Genomic DNA, 16,711 nt, shown 5'->3' with positions numbered 1-16,711 from the left:
GCTAGCTAAGGGGAGTTCTTCACCACTCTGCTGGCCTTTGGTGGAGAGCTCGTCATATTCTCCATATGGGCAACCAGGTGGCTGTGGTTACATCATCACTGCCCTCTCCAGTATGTAGCTAGAGATGATTGCAGTGTTCACTGTTCTCTCAACTCCACCCAAATCTCTGTGGGTAGTCTTTCCATTAGGGTGCTCCCACTGAATCATCCTCAGTCTTCATTCTACGGGACCTTTGATTTAGAACAGTTGACATTGTGTTAATAATTAATAGAAATATGCAATAAACAGTTTGTAAGTAAATAACAATAAGAAATTTCCTATTATTCTAAGATGACTAATCTGGTTATTGATTTAGAAAATAAAGGAGGACTTTAGACTAATCACTTGGCTATCACCAAGATAAAATGTGAATAGATGACAAGATTTATATACAGCAGTGAAAAGTGGGAATGATGCTGTGTGTCCAGGGCTCTCTCATGCTCTGTCTCCTCCCTCAACCCTGTTCCAAAACCAGCAATCCAGATTAGGTAAGAGGACTAGAAAATCTGGGTAATTTTGGGGCAGCAAGCATCTGGGTACATATTGTATTGTATTTTAATAAAAAGAAATGATATAAACAACTTTTACAATTTTATAATTAGTGGCAAAGAATTAAGTAGCAAACAAAATTTCATTGAGAGGAATTAGCCAGCAAGATGGTGACTCTTAGGAGGACTATTGTCACTGTGCACTTTTTTTATTTACCTGTTTGTCTCTCCCTTTCAAATGTTAACCCCACTGCCTGGTCAGGACCCATTTTGCAATTGTCCTACAGCTTCATCCCTCATAGAATGGCACAACCCCACAGAGTGGCCACCAATCCTCTCCTTGTGAGGCTTGCTCTCCTCACTGAGAGTCCTCTTCTTCCTACAGTGAGGTTAACTGATACCAGAGAGTCGAACCAGTAAGTATTGTGAGGGAGCACTGTCTGAGGATAGAGCTGAGACCTGGGTTTCAATGCAGCCCCTGCCTTGTTAACTCTAAGATCTTATTTGGGGTCATTCTTGGCAGGCACAATAGGTGTGACTCTGGGTCCCATGGAGGAACTGCTCCAGGAAAAGTCTTTTTGAGATTTAGTCTTGATGAGAACTCAAGGCAAGTTGCTTCCCCTCCTGTCAGCTCAGTGGTGCTACTGATGTTAACACTCCAAGAAACTCATTTTTAATTTCAATACCATTTTCCTTACACACATTAATTATCAAGATTGCATGAAAACCTTTTCTTCCAAGCCAAGATTGGAGGGGACAAAACCAGAGACTTGGAGAATTGCCACCTATTTTTAGATTAGACTTCCTCTAAGACACCAGGAAGATAAAATGAGGTTTCTGGGGTTGGGAGTGGGTTAAGAAACGAAAAGTAAAGAAATGAAGAGCAATCCAATTCTTTGTTAGAGATGACTTTCATAGGAAATAGGAAATTTTTATGTGTTATATGTGCTCATGTTCATGTGTCTTAGGCATAGATATGTGTGCAGCAATGGCCTGTGCAAGTGTATGGAAACCAGAGGACAACCTCAGGTATTGGTCTTCAGGTACCTTTTAATTTATTTTTTGAAAAAGGTTATCTAACTGACATTGACATCACCAAGTAGGCCAGACTTGGTGTCCAGTGAGCCTCAGGCATCTGCCTGCCTCAGTCTCCCCAGTGCTGAGATTGTAATAGTGTATGCCATCATCCTTGGTTTTAATGCAGGTTCAGGTCCTCAGGCTGCAAAACACATCCTTTATCCACTGAGCTTTACCTGAGTATCTTGGTTTAAATTGAAGAATTCTCAGGATTAGAGTTAATTTCTATTTGAGAAGAATATGGGGCTTTAATTTTGTTTCTCTCATTTCTTATGATCATTATCTGTCTCTAAGTGGTATAGTTTGTTTCCGCACCTAGTTCAGAAACTAATTAAGAGGATTTTCCCCTCTAGTGTGTGCTTGTGGACATGAAATTACTCCAGTTTTTCTTAAACGCTAAATGGTTTCGACATCTCTTCTAACCAGCTTCAGAGTAAAGAAGGTTCATGCCAAGCAAAACTAGGGCATTGCTCTTTGAAAAAGAGTCTTTATTTACTTAATACCCATGGCTTTGATGCAAACAAAACATCTGCATATTACTATTCTCATTAGTGTCTTGTCTGGGTAACCTAAAAGTACAAGCATCCTTAAGTTTTTCTATGTGATATTTATTGCTGTTAAAAACCTGGAGCTGGAAAGAAACCAGGCATAAATGAAAATGAATAAAGCAGCTATATGAAGCAAAACTAAGTAAGACACATCAGTTGTTGTTTCTAATTCTCAACATTATGCACGATTTTTGTCCCTGTTTATTTTCTTAGGTCAAAGGGTGGCCAACACAATTTCATTGGGGACTTGTGCTTTTAGTTATTTTGGGTATAATCCCTAACAAGGTTGTAATAGAAGTATAACTGGGTGGTAACATTAATTAGCATGTAACATTTATCTGAAACTGGAAAGAGAGTGTTAAGACCAACAAAGATTGTTTGGGTGGCAGTAAAGCCATAGGAATAATGTCAAGGTTAATTACTATCACTTGAAGTTATGATGGTTATCAGACAGACATAGTCTCAGAAGATTTCCCAGACGAGTCTTCAGACCTCAAAGGTGATATAAGATGATAAGCCTGGAAATTACTGTGGACAAGCTTGGGAAAGGCAACTTTAAGGGATGATGTGAGACTTTGAATAGCTGTTGACAGCACTTTTCTGGGTACTGCAGACATTTTAAAGTTACAAGAACACTGTATCTTACCATAAAATTTGCAAACACTAACAGAATATATACAGTGAAAAGCAAAGCCTTTCCTTACAGATCCTATTATCCCAAAGCAGTAACAGTGAGTTGTGTGTTCTTCCAGAATATCTATCCCAGCTAACACACAAACAATATAGAGCTTATTGAGGTTTTGTACAGGGAATGAATGTATTACATATATGTTTTTTTCTGAATCATGAACTGTTTTTGGTAAAGGTTACTTTTATATTTATTAATATTCACAGACTTCCCATGCTGATTTTTTGAGAATATACTCATGTAATATTTGTATAAGGCATCATAACATAGAACAAACTTTTGACAGGTACCTCTGTTGAAATTAATCACTGCAGAAAAGAAACATTGGGCTGAAGAAATTTATGCCTTCCCCACTTTATACATACACAAAAATCTGAATATATTCAGAATCTCATCATCAGGTCACAGATTAGTGAGAGTTCCTGTGTTCTGTCAACATTATAATTTTAAAAAATAGCAAAACTGAATTTATTTTCAGGGAGGAGGGAGGAAGAAAAGAGGGAGTAAGGAGAGCTAGATAATAGTAAAGACAGGGAAGCATATTTACTGTAAAACAAGCACACACATACATGTGCACGCGGGCGCACACACACACACACACACATGCAAGCTTCATTGGGGTTACATTATATGGAATGACAATCGCCCCCTAAATTCATAATACCCTAGTACTAGTCTTTAGAAATATCCCTTTGAATTTTTGGTCAGGAAGATACAGGAGACTCCCAGAGCACTGTAGGCTATAATGATTGCCCTTGGTGCCTCACAGAACTTGAAGGCAAGACCATGTCGCTGAAGCAGGGCAGCAGTGGCACATGCCTTTAAAGCCAGCACTCGGGAGGCAGAGGCAGGCAGATCTCTGTGAGTTTGAGACCAGCCTGGTATACAAGAGTTAGTTTCAGGACAGCCTCCAAAGCCACAGAGAAACCCCATCTCGAAAAACAAAACAAAACAGAAAAAGACCCTGTTGCTGAAGACACCACATACTTCAGACGAGGTCTTGGGGGAAAAAAACAAGAAATTATTTGGAAACCACCTTCTTGAGGCCTGGCTTTTATAGAAACTGAAGATGTTATACAAGGTACCAAGAGATGCAATCAATTTATAATTCTACCCATTGGAAAGTCTATGAGCCACAACAATGAATAATCCACCAAGCTATCCTCAATGATGCAATAGTTGCACTTTTAGTTCATGGGGAACAGTAATTGGACTTACAGCCTGCTCAGCAGATGGAGATTCATGTCTCATACTGCAAACTTAGCCAACTACCTATGACTGGAGAGGTCATAGACCCTAAAGGAGAATCTACTACTGTCATTTTCTAAAATGGTATAGTATCTAACTCTTATTCTAAATCCTTGTCCTTGTACCCACAGACAAGCACAGCTCTCATTTTGCACCAAAGAAGCTTCTTCTTTGCAAAAGGTGGAAGCAGAGATTCACAACTGATCCAAATGTACTGTGAGGTGTCCAGGCTCATTTGACATATCTGCAGTGCAAAACCCACCAATGAAAGCTAAGGGAATATAATGTGAGAGGGAGAAGAAAGATTGTAAGAAGCAGAGACTCATTTTGGCTATAATCCCTAACAAGGTTGTATAGAAGTAGATGGTGCTTTATAGATACTAAAGAAAAGCTATATTCAGAAAATTCAATCCATAGGGTTGCCAAAATAAGACCTGCATAATGACAAGAGACTTTCATGAGGATGCACTTATAGAGGAAGGACTGTAGGCAGTCAATGGATGCTGAGAAAGGAAGAATTAGTTTTCTCGAGGAATAAGCTCCATGACAACTTATGTCCCCTAAGTAGCCAGTCTTTATCACATGTACATATGAGCAACACTAAATTGGTTCAGTAGGTGTGTGTGTGTGTGTGTATGTATGTATGAGAGAGAGAGAGACAGAGAGAGAGAGAGAGAGAGAGAGAGAGAGAGAGAGAGAGGAGAGAGAGAAGAATAATGAAGAAGAGACCATGAATTAGAGAATGGGGGAGCTGGAGAGATGGCTCAGCCATTAAAGGCTAGGCTCACAACCAAAAATATAAGAATTAGAGAATGGGTAGGTGTCATGGCAGGAGTTGGGTTGGGAGAAAGGAAGTGGAAATGATGTTAACTCATGTGTGGAATTTTCAAAACAACTAATTAATTTAAAATGAAGATCTGTATTTGGGTCTCCAGCATCAATTGAAAGAGCTAGGCACATCAGTGTGTGCCTGTAAACCCAGAAGTGTGGGTAGGGCATGGAGACAGAAGTATCTCTGGAGCTCAGGGACCAACTAGTCTAGCTGAGTCAATGAGCTACAAGTTTAGTGAGAGACCTATTCTTAAAAGTCAAGGTGCAGAGTGATTGGCAAAGACTCCTGTGGCCTCCACATGTGTACATATGTTCAGGTGCCTAAACATCCCTAAAATGAAATTATGTGAAACATCTCTCTAAGGCTGGAATTATTTCTGCTCTTTTGCTTCCTTCATTTTCATTTTTTTACTTGTTTTATCACATAATTTAAGTTTTTTGTGTGGATTTTGTAGTTTGAAACATAAATTTGAAAGTTACAGAAGTAATGTATATTTAATTGTTCTGTGTTATCTGAATTTCCCTGTAGCCTGATACTCATTTTAAATATCTATATTAAAGAAGATTGAAAACATTAGTAAGTAAAATCTAGTTATCTTTACCATTGTAAATTTTGGGTCTTGAATCTTTAGTGAAAAATTGTTCATCCCAAGTACATTCTGCTGTAAGGCTGTACTCCCGTGCTTTTGTATCTATAAATTAATTTCAAGTAGATTTTATTTTGATGATATATGTAAACAATGTAAACACAGAGTTTTATATTTCAAAAGATATCAATATTAGCTCAACAGTATTTATTCCATAGTGTGTTTCCAAGATTAACAGTCACCTGTTGGACAGATGTTCGGTTGCTATGAGAACATACCTGATTTAATCTACTGGAGGGTGAGCTACACTAGACTACATGCCCTGAAAATAGATGAAGATCTATAAGTCTAGTTAAGATCAGAAAGAAATGTTACCCAGTGTTACCCAATCCAAGCAGTCAAACTACAGCAGTGCAGTCTAAACAATGGTGGTTTTCGTAAGACACCAAGTTTTAGGACATTAGTTATGTGGCAAAAGTTAGTCTTTCCATTCTTTATTGGGGAGTGCGAGTGCAATGAAAACGAGGGAATAGAAAGCAGGGGCTTTAGGAAAAGAGAAGGAAAGTAAAGAAAGAGGTAGATTTCAGAGATAACAAGATTATTACTAAGCTAAATGTGATAACACATGTATTCTGGAGGTCCCTTATAGAGACAGTGTCTCACAGCAGATCCTGAAAGTCTTTAGAACTGAAACACCAAGTTCTAAGTAACCAAAAAACTAAATGGCCAACAAATTTAACAGATCCAGAAGGTTACGAATGATTCTACAAACATATTTCTGACAGCAACAAATATCTGAAAAGACACACAAAGGACACCATAACCTTGTACTGAAGCACACATTCACAAGAGCATCTGTCTAGCAACTGACTGTTACTCTTGGAATGGTTCCATTGCATTTCATTGCCAAGGGTTATTATCTCAAAATATTTTATGTAAGTCTCCTCATTTTGTCTTTTAAAATTTCTCCTTGCTTCACCTTTCTGGAATATGTTAAGAGTGCATTATAGAAAGGGTATTTCCATTGCAATGGTCTTCCTTAATAAACCTAATTAATCTGTTGAGAATCTTTCTCTGCATATTACTTGTTTTGACAAGGTTGTTTGGGCAGGAAATTATTTCTTGCAAGCTTTTTTTTGGGTTTCTCACTGGCCCATGTTTGGTGAATTGGGTATTAATGTCCTTGCATCTTTGAATGCCTTTCTGGTTAGTAACTCCAGGGAAATCTATCTCAGCAAAGTAAAGTGGCAGCAATATACTAGATAAGTGTATTATACTGGCTCAAACATTGTCTCAATTCTCTTTGTGGTCTTGTATCCATGAAAGCTGCAATGTGACTTTGTAGTATTTCTCATTTAAGTCGTAGAACCAATTCATCTGCTCCTGGACTCAGAGACAGTCCAGCTTGTTTTACTGTGTAGAATATGAAAAATAACTCTGTTCTGTTTCAGAGAATAAACTGGAAGATGCCTATCATGGTTTTCTTGTCTGCTAGGCTCTCTGTATCTATGTAAACATGGATAACCTAGCAGTTGACTTATTCACTGTATTTCACACCAGCCTAACAACTAGCCAACCATGTGATATAGACCCACTAGTTGAACTACTATATGTCACAAATACATGAGGAAGGATAACTTTACAGTTGATTTAAACTAAATTACTGACCTGTTGAGTTATGAGTTAATCAATTATTATTTTAAGCCATTAAAATAATGGGATAGCTTCAACTGAATGAACTCCTATAAGTACATATGACTCACACTTGCCAGATTGTAATTTGAATATTTGCCCTTGCCAATGTGTATTTGCTAAAAAGAGTCACTGAAAATTAGTTTTCTGATTAGTCCAGTTGCAATATGAAGAATTTTAAAAATACCCCCTTTAAAAATGTAGTATGTGAGACTGGCAAAGAGTTTGGATCACTTTTTGTACTGAATAAAGCATTAATAATCTGGTCCACTGTACTTGGATACTAATTATTTAATTTGTTTTGTATCAGAGTTGATTACTTTCTTTATAACAATAAAACTTGATGGAAATCTTACTTGCCTAAACAATGGACAATAGTCTTCTTTTCCATAGGCAAAGATGTATGAATACCAAACTCCAAGTTAAACAATCTTATGAGGAGAATTTTAGAACTTTGGGTTTCTTACTAATAGAATTTACCATTCTTTTGAACTATTTTAGAGAAAATGAAAAACTTTTATTTGATTGATTCATCTATATTTCATATTTTATTTAAAACTGCTGTCAACTGAAGAATCAACCCTTAACGACCCTGCCAGTTATGCCTTTTACTGCTCTTTGCTTTGAGTTCATCTTATTGTGTAGGAATAGCACAGGAGGAGAAGCAATAAAATGGTCAGAGAATGAGTTACTTTCCAACCTTTGGGATAAAACAAAGACACAGTGTAAAATAATTAAATTATATTAGTTTAATATAAGATTTTAAATATATGGTAATTATATGTGAGGTCACAAAGTCATATACTATAAGACACATAGATTTAGGTATTATCATGGTCATTTCAGTCATCTAACTGATAAGGCTCTGACCCAGAGAAGATATGTAATCGTATGTTGTTTTCAAATTTGTATATTAGAGATCAGATTTTCCTATAAGTCTAGAGAGAGTCATGACCTTGTGCATGGTAAGAAACAGAAAATACTTTTTTATTTATTTAATTTATTCATTTTTTTTCATTCCAACCACAGTTTACCCTCCCTTCTCTCATCCCATTCCCTCCCCCTACCTCTCCTTAGTTTTCCCCTACTCCCAAATCTACACTTTGTTGTGAAAACTAATTTAGTCAATAGTCTTTGATGTATTGGCCCATTTGGGGCAGCATCTCAACCCTACAAATCTCTTAAAACTCGTCAGAAAATTCATACAGGAGAGAAACTTTACAGATGTAGTGAATGTAAAAAAATGTTTAATAATAAATGTTATCTTAGAAGCCACCAGGGAATTCAGATAGCAGAGAAACCTTATAAATGTAAATGTAAAAAAGTTTTTACTGAGAAAGACAGTCTTAGAGTGCCTCCTAGTCCTCACATAGACCTGAGACTCTGCCCCAAAGGAACTGGTACCTCAAAGATTATTAAGTTCCCATAACAACTTTTCCTCTGTTTCTGTTCAGAAAGGAGCATATCTCCCATGGGTGTCAACAACGCACGGCATATCAAGTTGAGGTAGGACTAAACTCTTCCCTCTATATTAAGGATGGTAAAGGCAAGACAGTATGGAGAAAAGTTTATAAAAACACAGCTTAAGCAACAGTGATAGGCCCTGATCCCACTGCTAGGAGTCCCAAGATTAGACCAAGCTGTACAACTGTCACAGATATGTATAAAGCCTAGGTCAGTTCCATGCAGGCTCCCTAGCTGTCAGTCCAGAGTCTGTGTTAAGTGTTTTTATGGGTTCCCTTGTGATGAGTTTGAACCCCCTGCCTTGTACAGTCCTTCCTCCTGCTCTTCAACAGGATTGCTGGAGCTCAAACTATTGTATGACTGTGGATCTCTGCATTTGTTTCCATCAGTTACTGGATGAAGGCTCTCTGGTAAAAATTAGGGTAATTATCAATCTGGTTATAGGAGATGGCCAGTTTAGGATACCTATCCACTATTGCTAGGAATTTAAAGTGGCTGTTTGGAAATTGTGGGATATGCTATTGAGAAGTTGAGATGACCTGGCTTACCCTAGGAGTACAAATGATTTTACTGCATCCAGTATTTTTGTGTTACACATATTCAACCACTGTACACCTACTCTTCAGTAAAAAAGAAAGTAGGAAGTTCTATGTACTCACTAAAAAAATCCTATTTCCTCTAAGCCTAGCCCCATTGTGACTACACTTATGACTCCATAAATTTCACCACTCCAGATTCTTGCATTTTCTTTTTGGGGAGATTTATTTTCTCCTTTGCCCTGTGTAACATCGGAGTGCCCCCCTCATCTCCTCTATGCTAACCTCTCCTATGGTTGCTTGAGTTTTGTCAGATACATTAAACCCTGGCATTAGAATGTTAGTGTAAACAGTTTATTTCAGAGATGATCCCAAGGAAAAACATCTACAGGGGTGAGAAGGTGAGACAGGGAAAGGGAATGCCAGTAACAGGTGTATTATTAATAAAAGAGATTCTGTAGGTATTGTATACTTTCACACTAAAAACCTCTGAGAGGCCCAGAAGACATGCGCTGCCTCCAGCTCAAGGACAATGATGAATGTGTCCCCAAACAAAGTCACAGCTCTATCTAAAACATTCCAAGTTGGTGTGGTGTGTGTGTGTGTGTGTGTGTGTGTGTGTGTGTGTCTGTCTGTCTGTCTGTCTGTCTGCCTGTCTGTGTTAATGTGTCTCTATGTGTGTTTTGTCTTTTTGAAACTCACTTGTGTGGTCCTCATGCATGAACTTTGCAGAAAATAATATCTCACAATGACAAAAGGCTGGATACACCGGCAAGCAGCTCAGAATGCTTTTTGCAGAGCAGAAATGAGGACGGGGTACCTATGTGCCAGCCGGTCCCAGTCTTCACTGGCTGAAAGGCTTACAACAGTGACACTTCCGGAGACCCATGGCATGGGCAGCCATGTTCCATTGAAAGAGTAAATTCGGTGCAGGGTGTCCTTTGCTCCCCTGCCTTTTGACTCTCCTGAGTCCTGGTTGCTTCTGAGTACATCTCTGGCCCAGACTTTCCTCTTGGTATGTGGAGGCTTATAAACACATCTCAGAATCATTGGCCCTGATGCTCCCCTGGTTCGGTCTGTGGCAAGCAATACTTTCCCCCTCTGTCCAAGGTGCCTCTTCTCCACCTTGATTAGTGGAAATGTGTCTCTTGGAATCTTATGCTTCTGGGCCAGAAACCTGGCGTTTGAGTCTTCGCCATTGCCCCTAATCACTTATTAAGACCTGTCTATTTAGAGTACTCCTTAAAAGTTCCCTACTCCATCTTCTCTTCCACCTTTGTGTTATGGTTCTTATGATCTCTCACCTTGACAATTGCAATCCTCTTGGCTTGTTCTACTATAGTTTCAACTTAAAATTTTCTCATTTCACTTAACGACACTATGGGATAGTGACCATCTTCCATTGTAAATCAGCTCATATCTAACTCCTTTTTTAATTCATTCAATGCTGCCTGCATGCTTCAGTCATTTAAAAATATTTTTATTAGTCACAGAGACACAGTATTTTATCTTTTAGCAATTGCTGAAGTAAGTGGTAAACAATAAGAATTAACCTTTTTGTAAAATTTTAGATTATACTTGCAAGTCCTATTGAGCATGATATGTTTTGAAAGAAGACATCTTTGATAATGTCTTTAATTTCTTTAACTTTTGCTGCTTTATTAAATTATCTCTTATTTAATCAATTTTGCATATTACAGTTTTCTAAGGATTTATTCATTTCATCTAGATATTAGAACTTATAGAATACAGAATACTCTTTCGTATTTTATATTTCTTTAGTTTTTCTCTTTAGTTTATTTGTTTAATTATAAATTTCCTTTTATCTCCATTTATTATCACCAGTGTAACACAATAAATAAAAGACTCAGACTAATATTGGCATTCAAACTTCTAGCTGAATATCAGAAAAACAGAGCAGCCAGCTACTAGCTCTCACTCTACTCAGGCTGAAAAGCAATCCTGCCTCTCCCAAACCTCAGACTATAATCCTAGAATGCCGCGCTCTCCTCAACATGGATGGGGAATCTGGAGACTTCAATGTCTTCCTATTCTCAATGTGGCTGGAGAATGAATGCCTGATACTGACTGCTGAAGACCCTGCTCCTATCTTTTATAGCCCTCTAATGCTGGGATTAAAGGCGTGTGATTCCAGGTACTGAGAGCATCTTTGTATGTGCTGTTTTTTTTTAGGACTGCATCAGTCTTGTGTACATCTGGGTGGCCTTGGACTCACAGAGATCCATCTAACTCTTAATCCTGAGTCCTAGGATTAAAGGTGTGTACCACCACCTCCCAGCTTCTGGCTGCTGGAATTAAAGGTGTGTTTTCACCTGCTCTCTATAGCTTGAGGCCTACTTAGCTTTCTGAATCCTCAGTCAAGCTTTAATAAATCATAAAAATATATCACTACACACCAGAAATCTTTTTTAAAAAAGAATTTTAATAATCTAGGGGTGTTTTTAGTCTCAATTAGTACTATTTACTGCTATTTATAATAACTTCTCTAAGTTCTTTATGGGCTGCTCAACTTACTTTGTTTTTGGTCCTTTTCCTGTATATACATCTTAACATATATACTTAATATACCTAATATGCATATTTAAAAGGACTTTGTCTCAGTAGGTACTGCCTTCACACAACTAAATATTTCTTAGTTCAGATGCAGTACTGTGTAATGACATGAGAATGAATGGCCTAATCCTCTGTATCCCTGAATGCAGGAGGAAGCTGTCTTGGGTAGATTCCATGAAAACTAAGTGTGGAGGTCATAAGAAATACTGCAAGCTAAAGCAACAAATTATTTCCTGCAAGGAACGCCATGACGTGTAATCAACGACTTGGTCTATTGCCAATCCTCATTCCTGGAAAGGGAAGAGCCACATCTCTGGGTACATAAAAAATGGGGGTTTGGTAGTACATGTTCATTTCACGTTAAATGGACTGTTTCTAAGTTTATCTTCTCATGCTGGACAAAAATCTGAGAAAATTTCAAGAAACTTCTTCCACATTTGTTGCTATTAAATATAACAATTATAGACGTTATTATCAAATAATAGCATTAGCATTTATCCTGATTACTGTAACCTTATCAGATTTCATCTTATAAATGTCACATTCTTTTTCTGGCAGTTAAAAATTAAATTGAACTATGTACTGGCTACCAAACCAGTTTTTGTTTTAGCAGTTTATACTTTTCTTTTAGATTGCTTACATAAAGTTTGAATGTAATTTCTAACAGAATTTTAAAAATTCTTTCTAACTTGTAATTTAAGTTGTATCTCATTTTTCCAAAACATAATATAACACAGGTACCTCAACAAACGTTCAAATAGACATATATTCAAGCAAATATGAATGAGTATAAAGTAGATTATGTACAGAAAATATTATAACATATTCTAACCTCTCTAATATATTTATCGTCTTAGCTATAGTAAATAATTACCAAATAATAACAAAGAAACATGCAATCTTGTTTTCATCACCTGACATGAAATTGTTTTAAAAATATTCTTAGAAAGAGCATTGTAGCCGGGCGTTGGTAGCATACACCTTTAATCCTAGCACTCCGGAGGCAGAGGCACGCAGATCTCTGTGAGTTAGAAACCAGCCTGGTCTACAAGAGCTAGTTCCAGGACAGCCTCCAAAGTCACAGAGAAACACCATCTCTAAAAACTGAGAGAGAGAGAGAGAGAGAGAGAGAGAGAGAGAGAGAGAGAGAGAGAGAGCATTGTACATTGTAAAAGGGTATCTACATATCTACATGGTGGTTATTTCCATGTGTATCACAACGTGTCTACATGATTAAATAATGTTTTGCTTTTGTTATATGTAATAAGTTCTGTTAATACATTTGAATCAACTTGACCCCAATGCAGTTATAATTGATGACTTCAATACTCTACCAGCGGAAAAGTCATCTTTGTAAAAATAAACAGAAAAGTTTCTTTGATGAGGTTGGTAACTATAGTTATCTGTGGGTAGACACAAAATATTTAGAATGAAATTAGGAATTATGCTGATGTAGCACACTGGCAGAAGGAGATTTCCTAAGATCTATCCCTTAACCCACGCCTGAAAGTTGTTCATGCTTCTAATTCCAGGCATGATTTATCTCCTGCTAGCTGGGCATTAAGTCCAATTAGACAGCTATTGATTCCCACCAACACTGAATGCAGCTTATTGCACTTTTTCTGATATCTTGTCACACTAGTCATTGTTGTGCTTCATAGGTGCTGCAATGGGTAAGAGTGTTTATTCCTTCCTTCTCTCAGCAATTTCCATATTTTCTTATATCATAGAAACTATATCACAGGAAGGAAGCTTTCTCCTTAGCTCCAGCTTGATTATCTCAGTTCTATGTCCTAAGTCTGCAGCATCTTCAGCAATAGGGGCTTACCCTTGATCTCTGAAAGCCATGCAAAATACACACACACACACACACACACACACACACACACACACACACACACACACACACAGCTTTTGGGAGTCACTTGAACCATTCTGGTTGATTTCTCATGCCTGGCGCTGAAGAACACTGGAATTAAATTACTTTCTAATCAAATGCTTAGTCAATTTTTTATTTTCTTAAATAACAAAATTTTACTTTCACTCATTTTTAAAAAATATTTTATTTTATTAACTTGTGTCTGTTCTTATTTATTTCCATCTACTTATTTAGTTTAGTTTTTTTTGTTGTTGTTGTTTCTTAAGGACTAAAGTGTGGTGATATCTTGTTTGTACACTAACAAATAAATCTTGCCTGGAGATCAGATGGCAGAACTAGCCACTAGCTAACCAGAGAGGTCTGGAGTTCTGTACAGACACATGGGAAGTGAGATGGAATATATGAGTGGGAAAGAGGAATATAGGTGGGAGGAGACAGGAGCTCAGTCTCTTTTCTGATGAGAAATTACCTAGGTAAGGTGTGACTGTGGCTTGCTTCTTTGTCTCTGATATTTCAGCATTTTCCCCTATATCTGACTCCAGGCTTTTATGATTAAGACCTATTAGAACTCATGCTGCCCGGAAGATGCACCAACATTACGTTATTTGTTTGAAGTATCTCTAGTCTTTTAATGTAGTCACTGAGAGGGATAAATTTCTCTTTAGGACCACCTTTATTGCATTCTATATCTTTGGCATGTTGTGTTTTCATTTTCATTTGATTTTAGGTATTTTATGTTTTCTTTCTTAATTTCTTCGATGATTCATTCAAGAATAAGTAGTGTAGAGTTTAATCTCCATTAGTTTGTGTATTTTCTGTAGTTTCTTTTGCCATTCATCCATAGCTTTAATTTCATTTTTGTCAAATAGAAAATAAGTAGCTATTTCAACATTCTCAATATACATTGAGCCTTGTTTTGTGATCTAATATGTAATCAACTTTAGAATCCATCGTTCAGATTGCTGAAAAGAATTGGGCTTTGATAGCATTTGAGTAGAATGTTTTGTGGAGTTTGCTTAATTCTTTTATCTGTCTTTTAATGTTAATGTTTATTTTATTTAATCAGGTGACCTCTCTGTTGTTGAGAGTAAAGGCACAGAAGTTACCTACCATCCCTGTGTGGGATTAATCTATATATATAGTCATATTTATTTTATGAAATTGGGTTTACCTGAGCCTGGTGCACATGTGTTTAGAATTGTAAACTAACTCTTGATGGGTTGTTCCATTGATCAGTTTAAAATGTCCTTTATCCTTTCTGACTAGTTCTTTTGACTTTTGTTTTATGTTAGATATTTGGACACCAATACCTGTTTACTTCTTAGCTTGATTTTAATATACTTTCCCATAAAGTGAGGAACATTTCTTAGTAAAAAAGTATATCTTGTTTCCTAATCCAATGTGCTATCCTGTGCTTTTTTGACAAGGGGATTGAATCTATTGATAAGCATAGCTATTATAAAGTATATATTCATTCTTGTCATCATATTGATCTTGTGATGTTTGGAGTTTTCTGAGTTCTCATTGCTTAACTAGTAGAGTCTGAGCACCATTTACTTTTTCTGGTAATATTCTGAATGTGTTTATCCTTATTTTTAGTCTCAAGTATTTTTTCCAGTACCCACCAAGTACTAGGTTACTGTTCATCTTCATTTAGACTACATTCATCAAGGAGACTTTTTCTTTCCCCTTCAATTATGGCAAGCTCCCTGTGCACAGTAGTCTGTGTTGGCAGACACAATCTTTTAGCACTTCAAATACATCATTCTATGCACCAGGCACAGAGGTATCCAGTTGAATCTGTTATACTGATTTTGGTAACTGAGGTGTTTTCAGCCCAGTTGTGGCAACTATGACAATTTGGAGCAGTCATGGACCAGGCAAGCTTGTTTACTGTTCACTATTGTGAAGCCAGTAAGGGTTATTTAACCCCATCTTGGTCACTACCATTGGGGTATCTAGCTTTGATGCCTACAATGGCTAAATCTAGAGACAGTGAATGCTCTGTGTCTCTTCTTGGCCGAAATCCTTTGTGGAACTGCTTCTGTGGATGTTTCACTATCCAGAGAGGCTGTGTCTCCAATGGTGGCAGCAGCAGTGAGTACAGCGGGGTACCATGCCAGATCTTGAGGGAAGATCACTGGAATGAATGGTTACTATTTATCAATCAGTGCATCAGAGAAGTGTCGGGAACAGATGACTGAGTCACGACTTTCACTGATTTCTGTGCTTCCTTAAGTACCAATCACTCACTCACTCACTCAGGCAGGGCCTCCAATTTGCCATCTTACCCAGAATTCTCATGCTTTTTTTTTGTTAGGATTGCACTGAGGTATTGGGCAATTACAATGACTGGAATAGAAATACCTTTGAAAATAAGGGTTTTCTAAACATGAATGCTTAGTAATACTGAAGAAATATTTTGATTGTCATAGTTGTTAGATTTATCAAGTTTCAGCTTTATTTCATTTGGGAGTCTTGAGGATTTAGCCTAGGACAAGTGCTAGGCACTGAGCAGAACACTCACCTTAAGAGTTTTTGTGATAGATGATGGTATGATTTTCATTTTGATACATATTTGGGATGTTCACATTATTGAATGTTGTATTAAAGCTTATATATTTCTTTAGCAACTACACTTTTTAAAAGGCTGGGATTAGAACTTGAGATCAAACTCCTGCTTTCTGCAATAAGAAAGTATGTTTTTACCTATTAGTATATGATCTGGGAAAAACTGTTTAGCTTATTAAGAGGAATACTTGTGACAGAATTTTACATTGATGTATAATATTTAGTTGCCAAAACTTATAAGTTTTATAATGATTTTTATCAGTTATGTTACTAATGATTAGACTTCTTTAGTGTTTTATACTCAACCTTTATGCACTTTTCCAACATAAAAAATGTTGCAATCTGTTCCACATATATAGAAGAATGTAGGGTAATAAAAACTTTGCAAGATAAAAAAAATAAATCAAGGTACAACTCTACAGAGTAGTCAGAACAACGATTTGATTTCAGATAGTAAAAGAGAGCACATACATTTTCTTGCTATCACTG

The sequence above is a fragment of the Mesocricetus auratus genome, unplaced genomic scaffold (genome assembly GCF_017639785.1).
Source record: "Mesocricetus auratus isolate SY011 unplaced genomic scaffold, BCM_Maur_2.0 Super-Scaffold_100004, whole genome shotgun sequence".
NCBI lineage: Eukaryota > Metazoa > Chordata > Mammalia > Rodentia > Cricetidae > Mesocricetus > Mesocricetus auratus.
Note: the sequence above shows the minus strand (reverse complement) of the source record.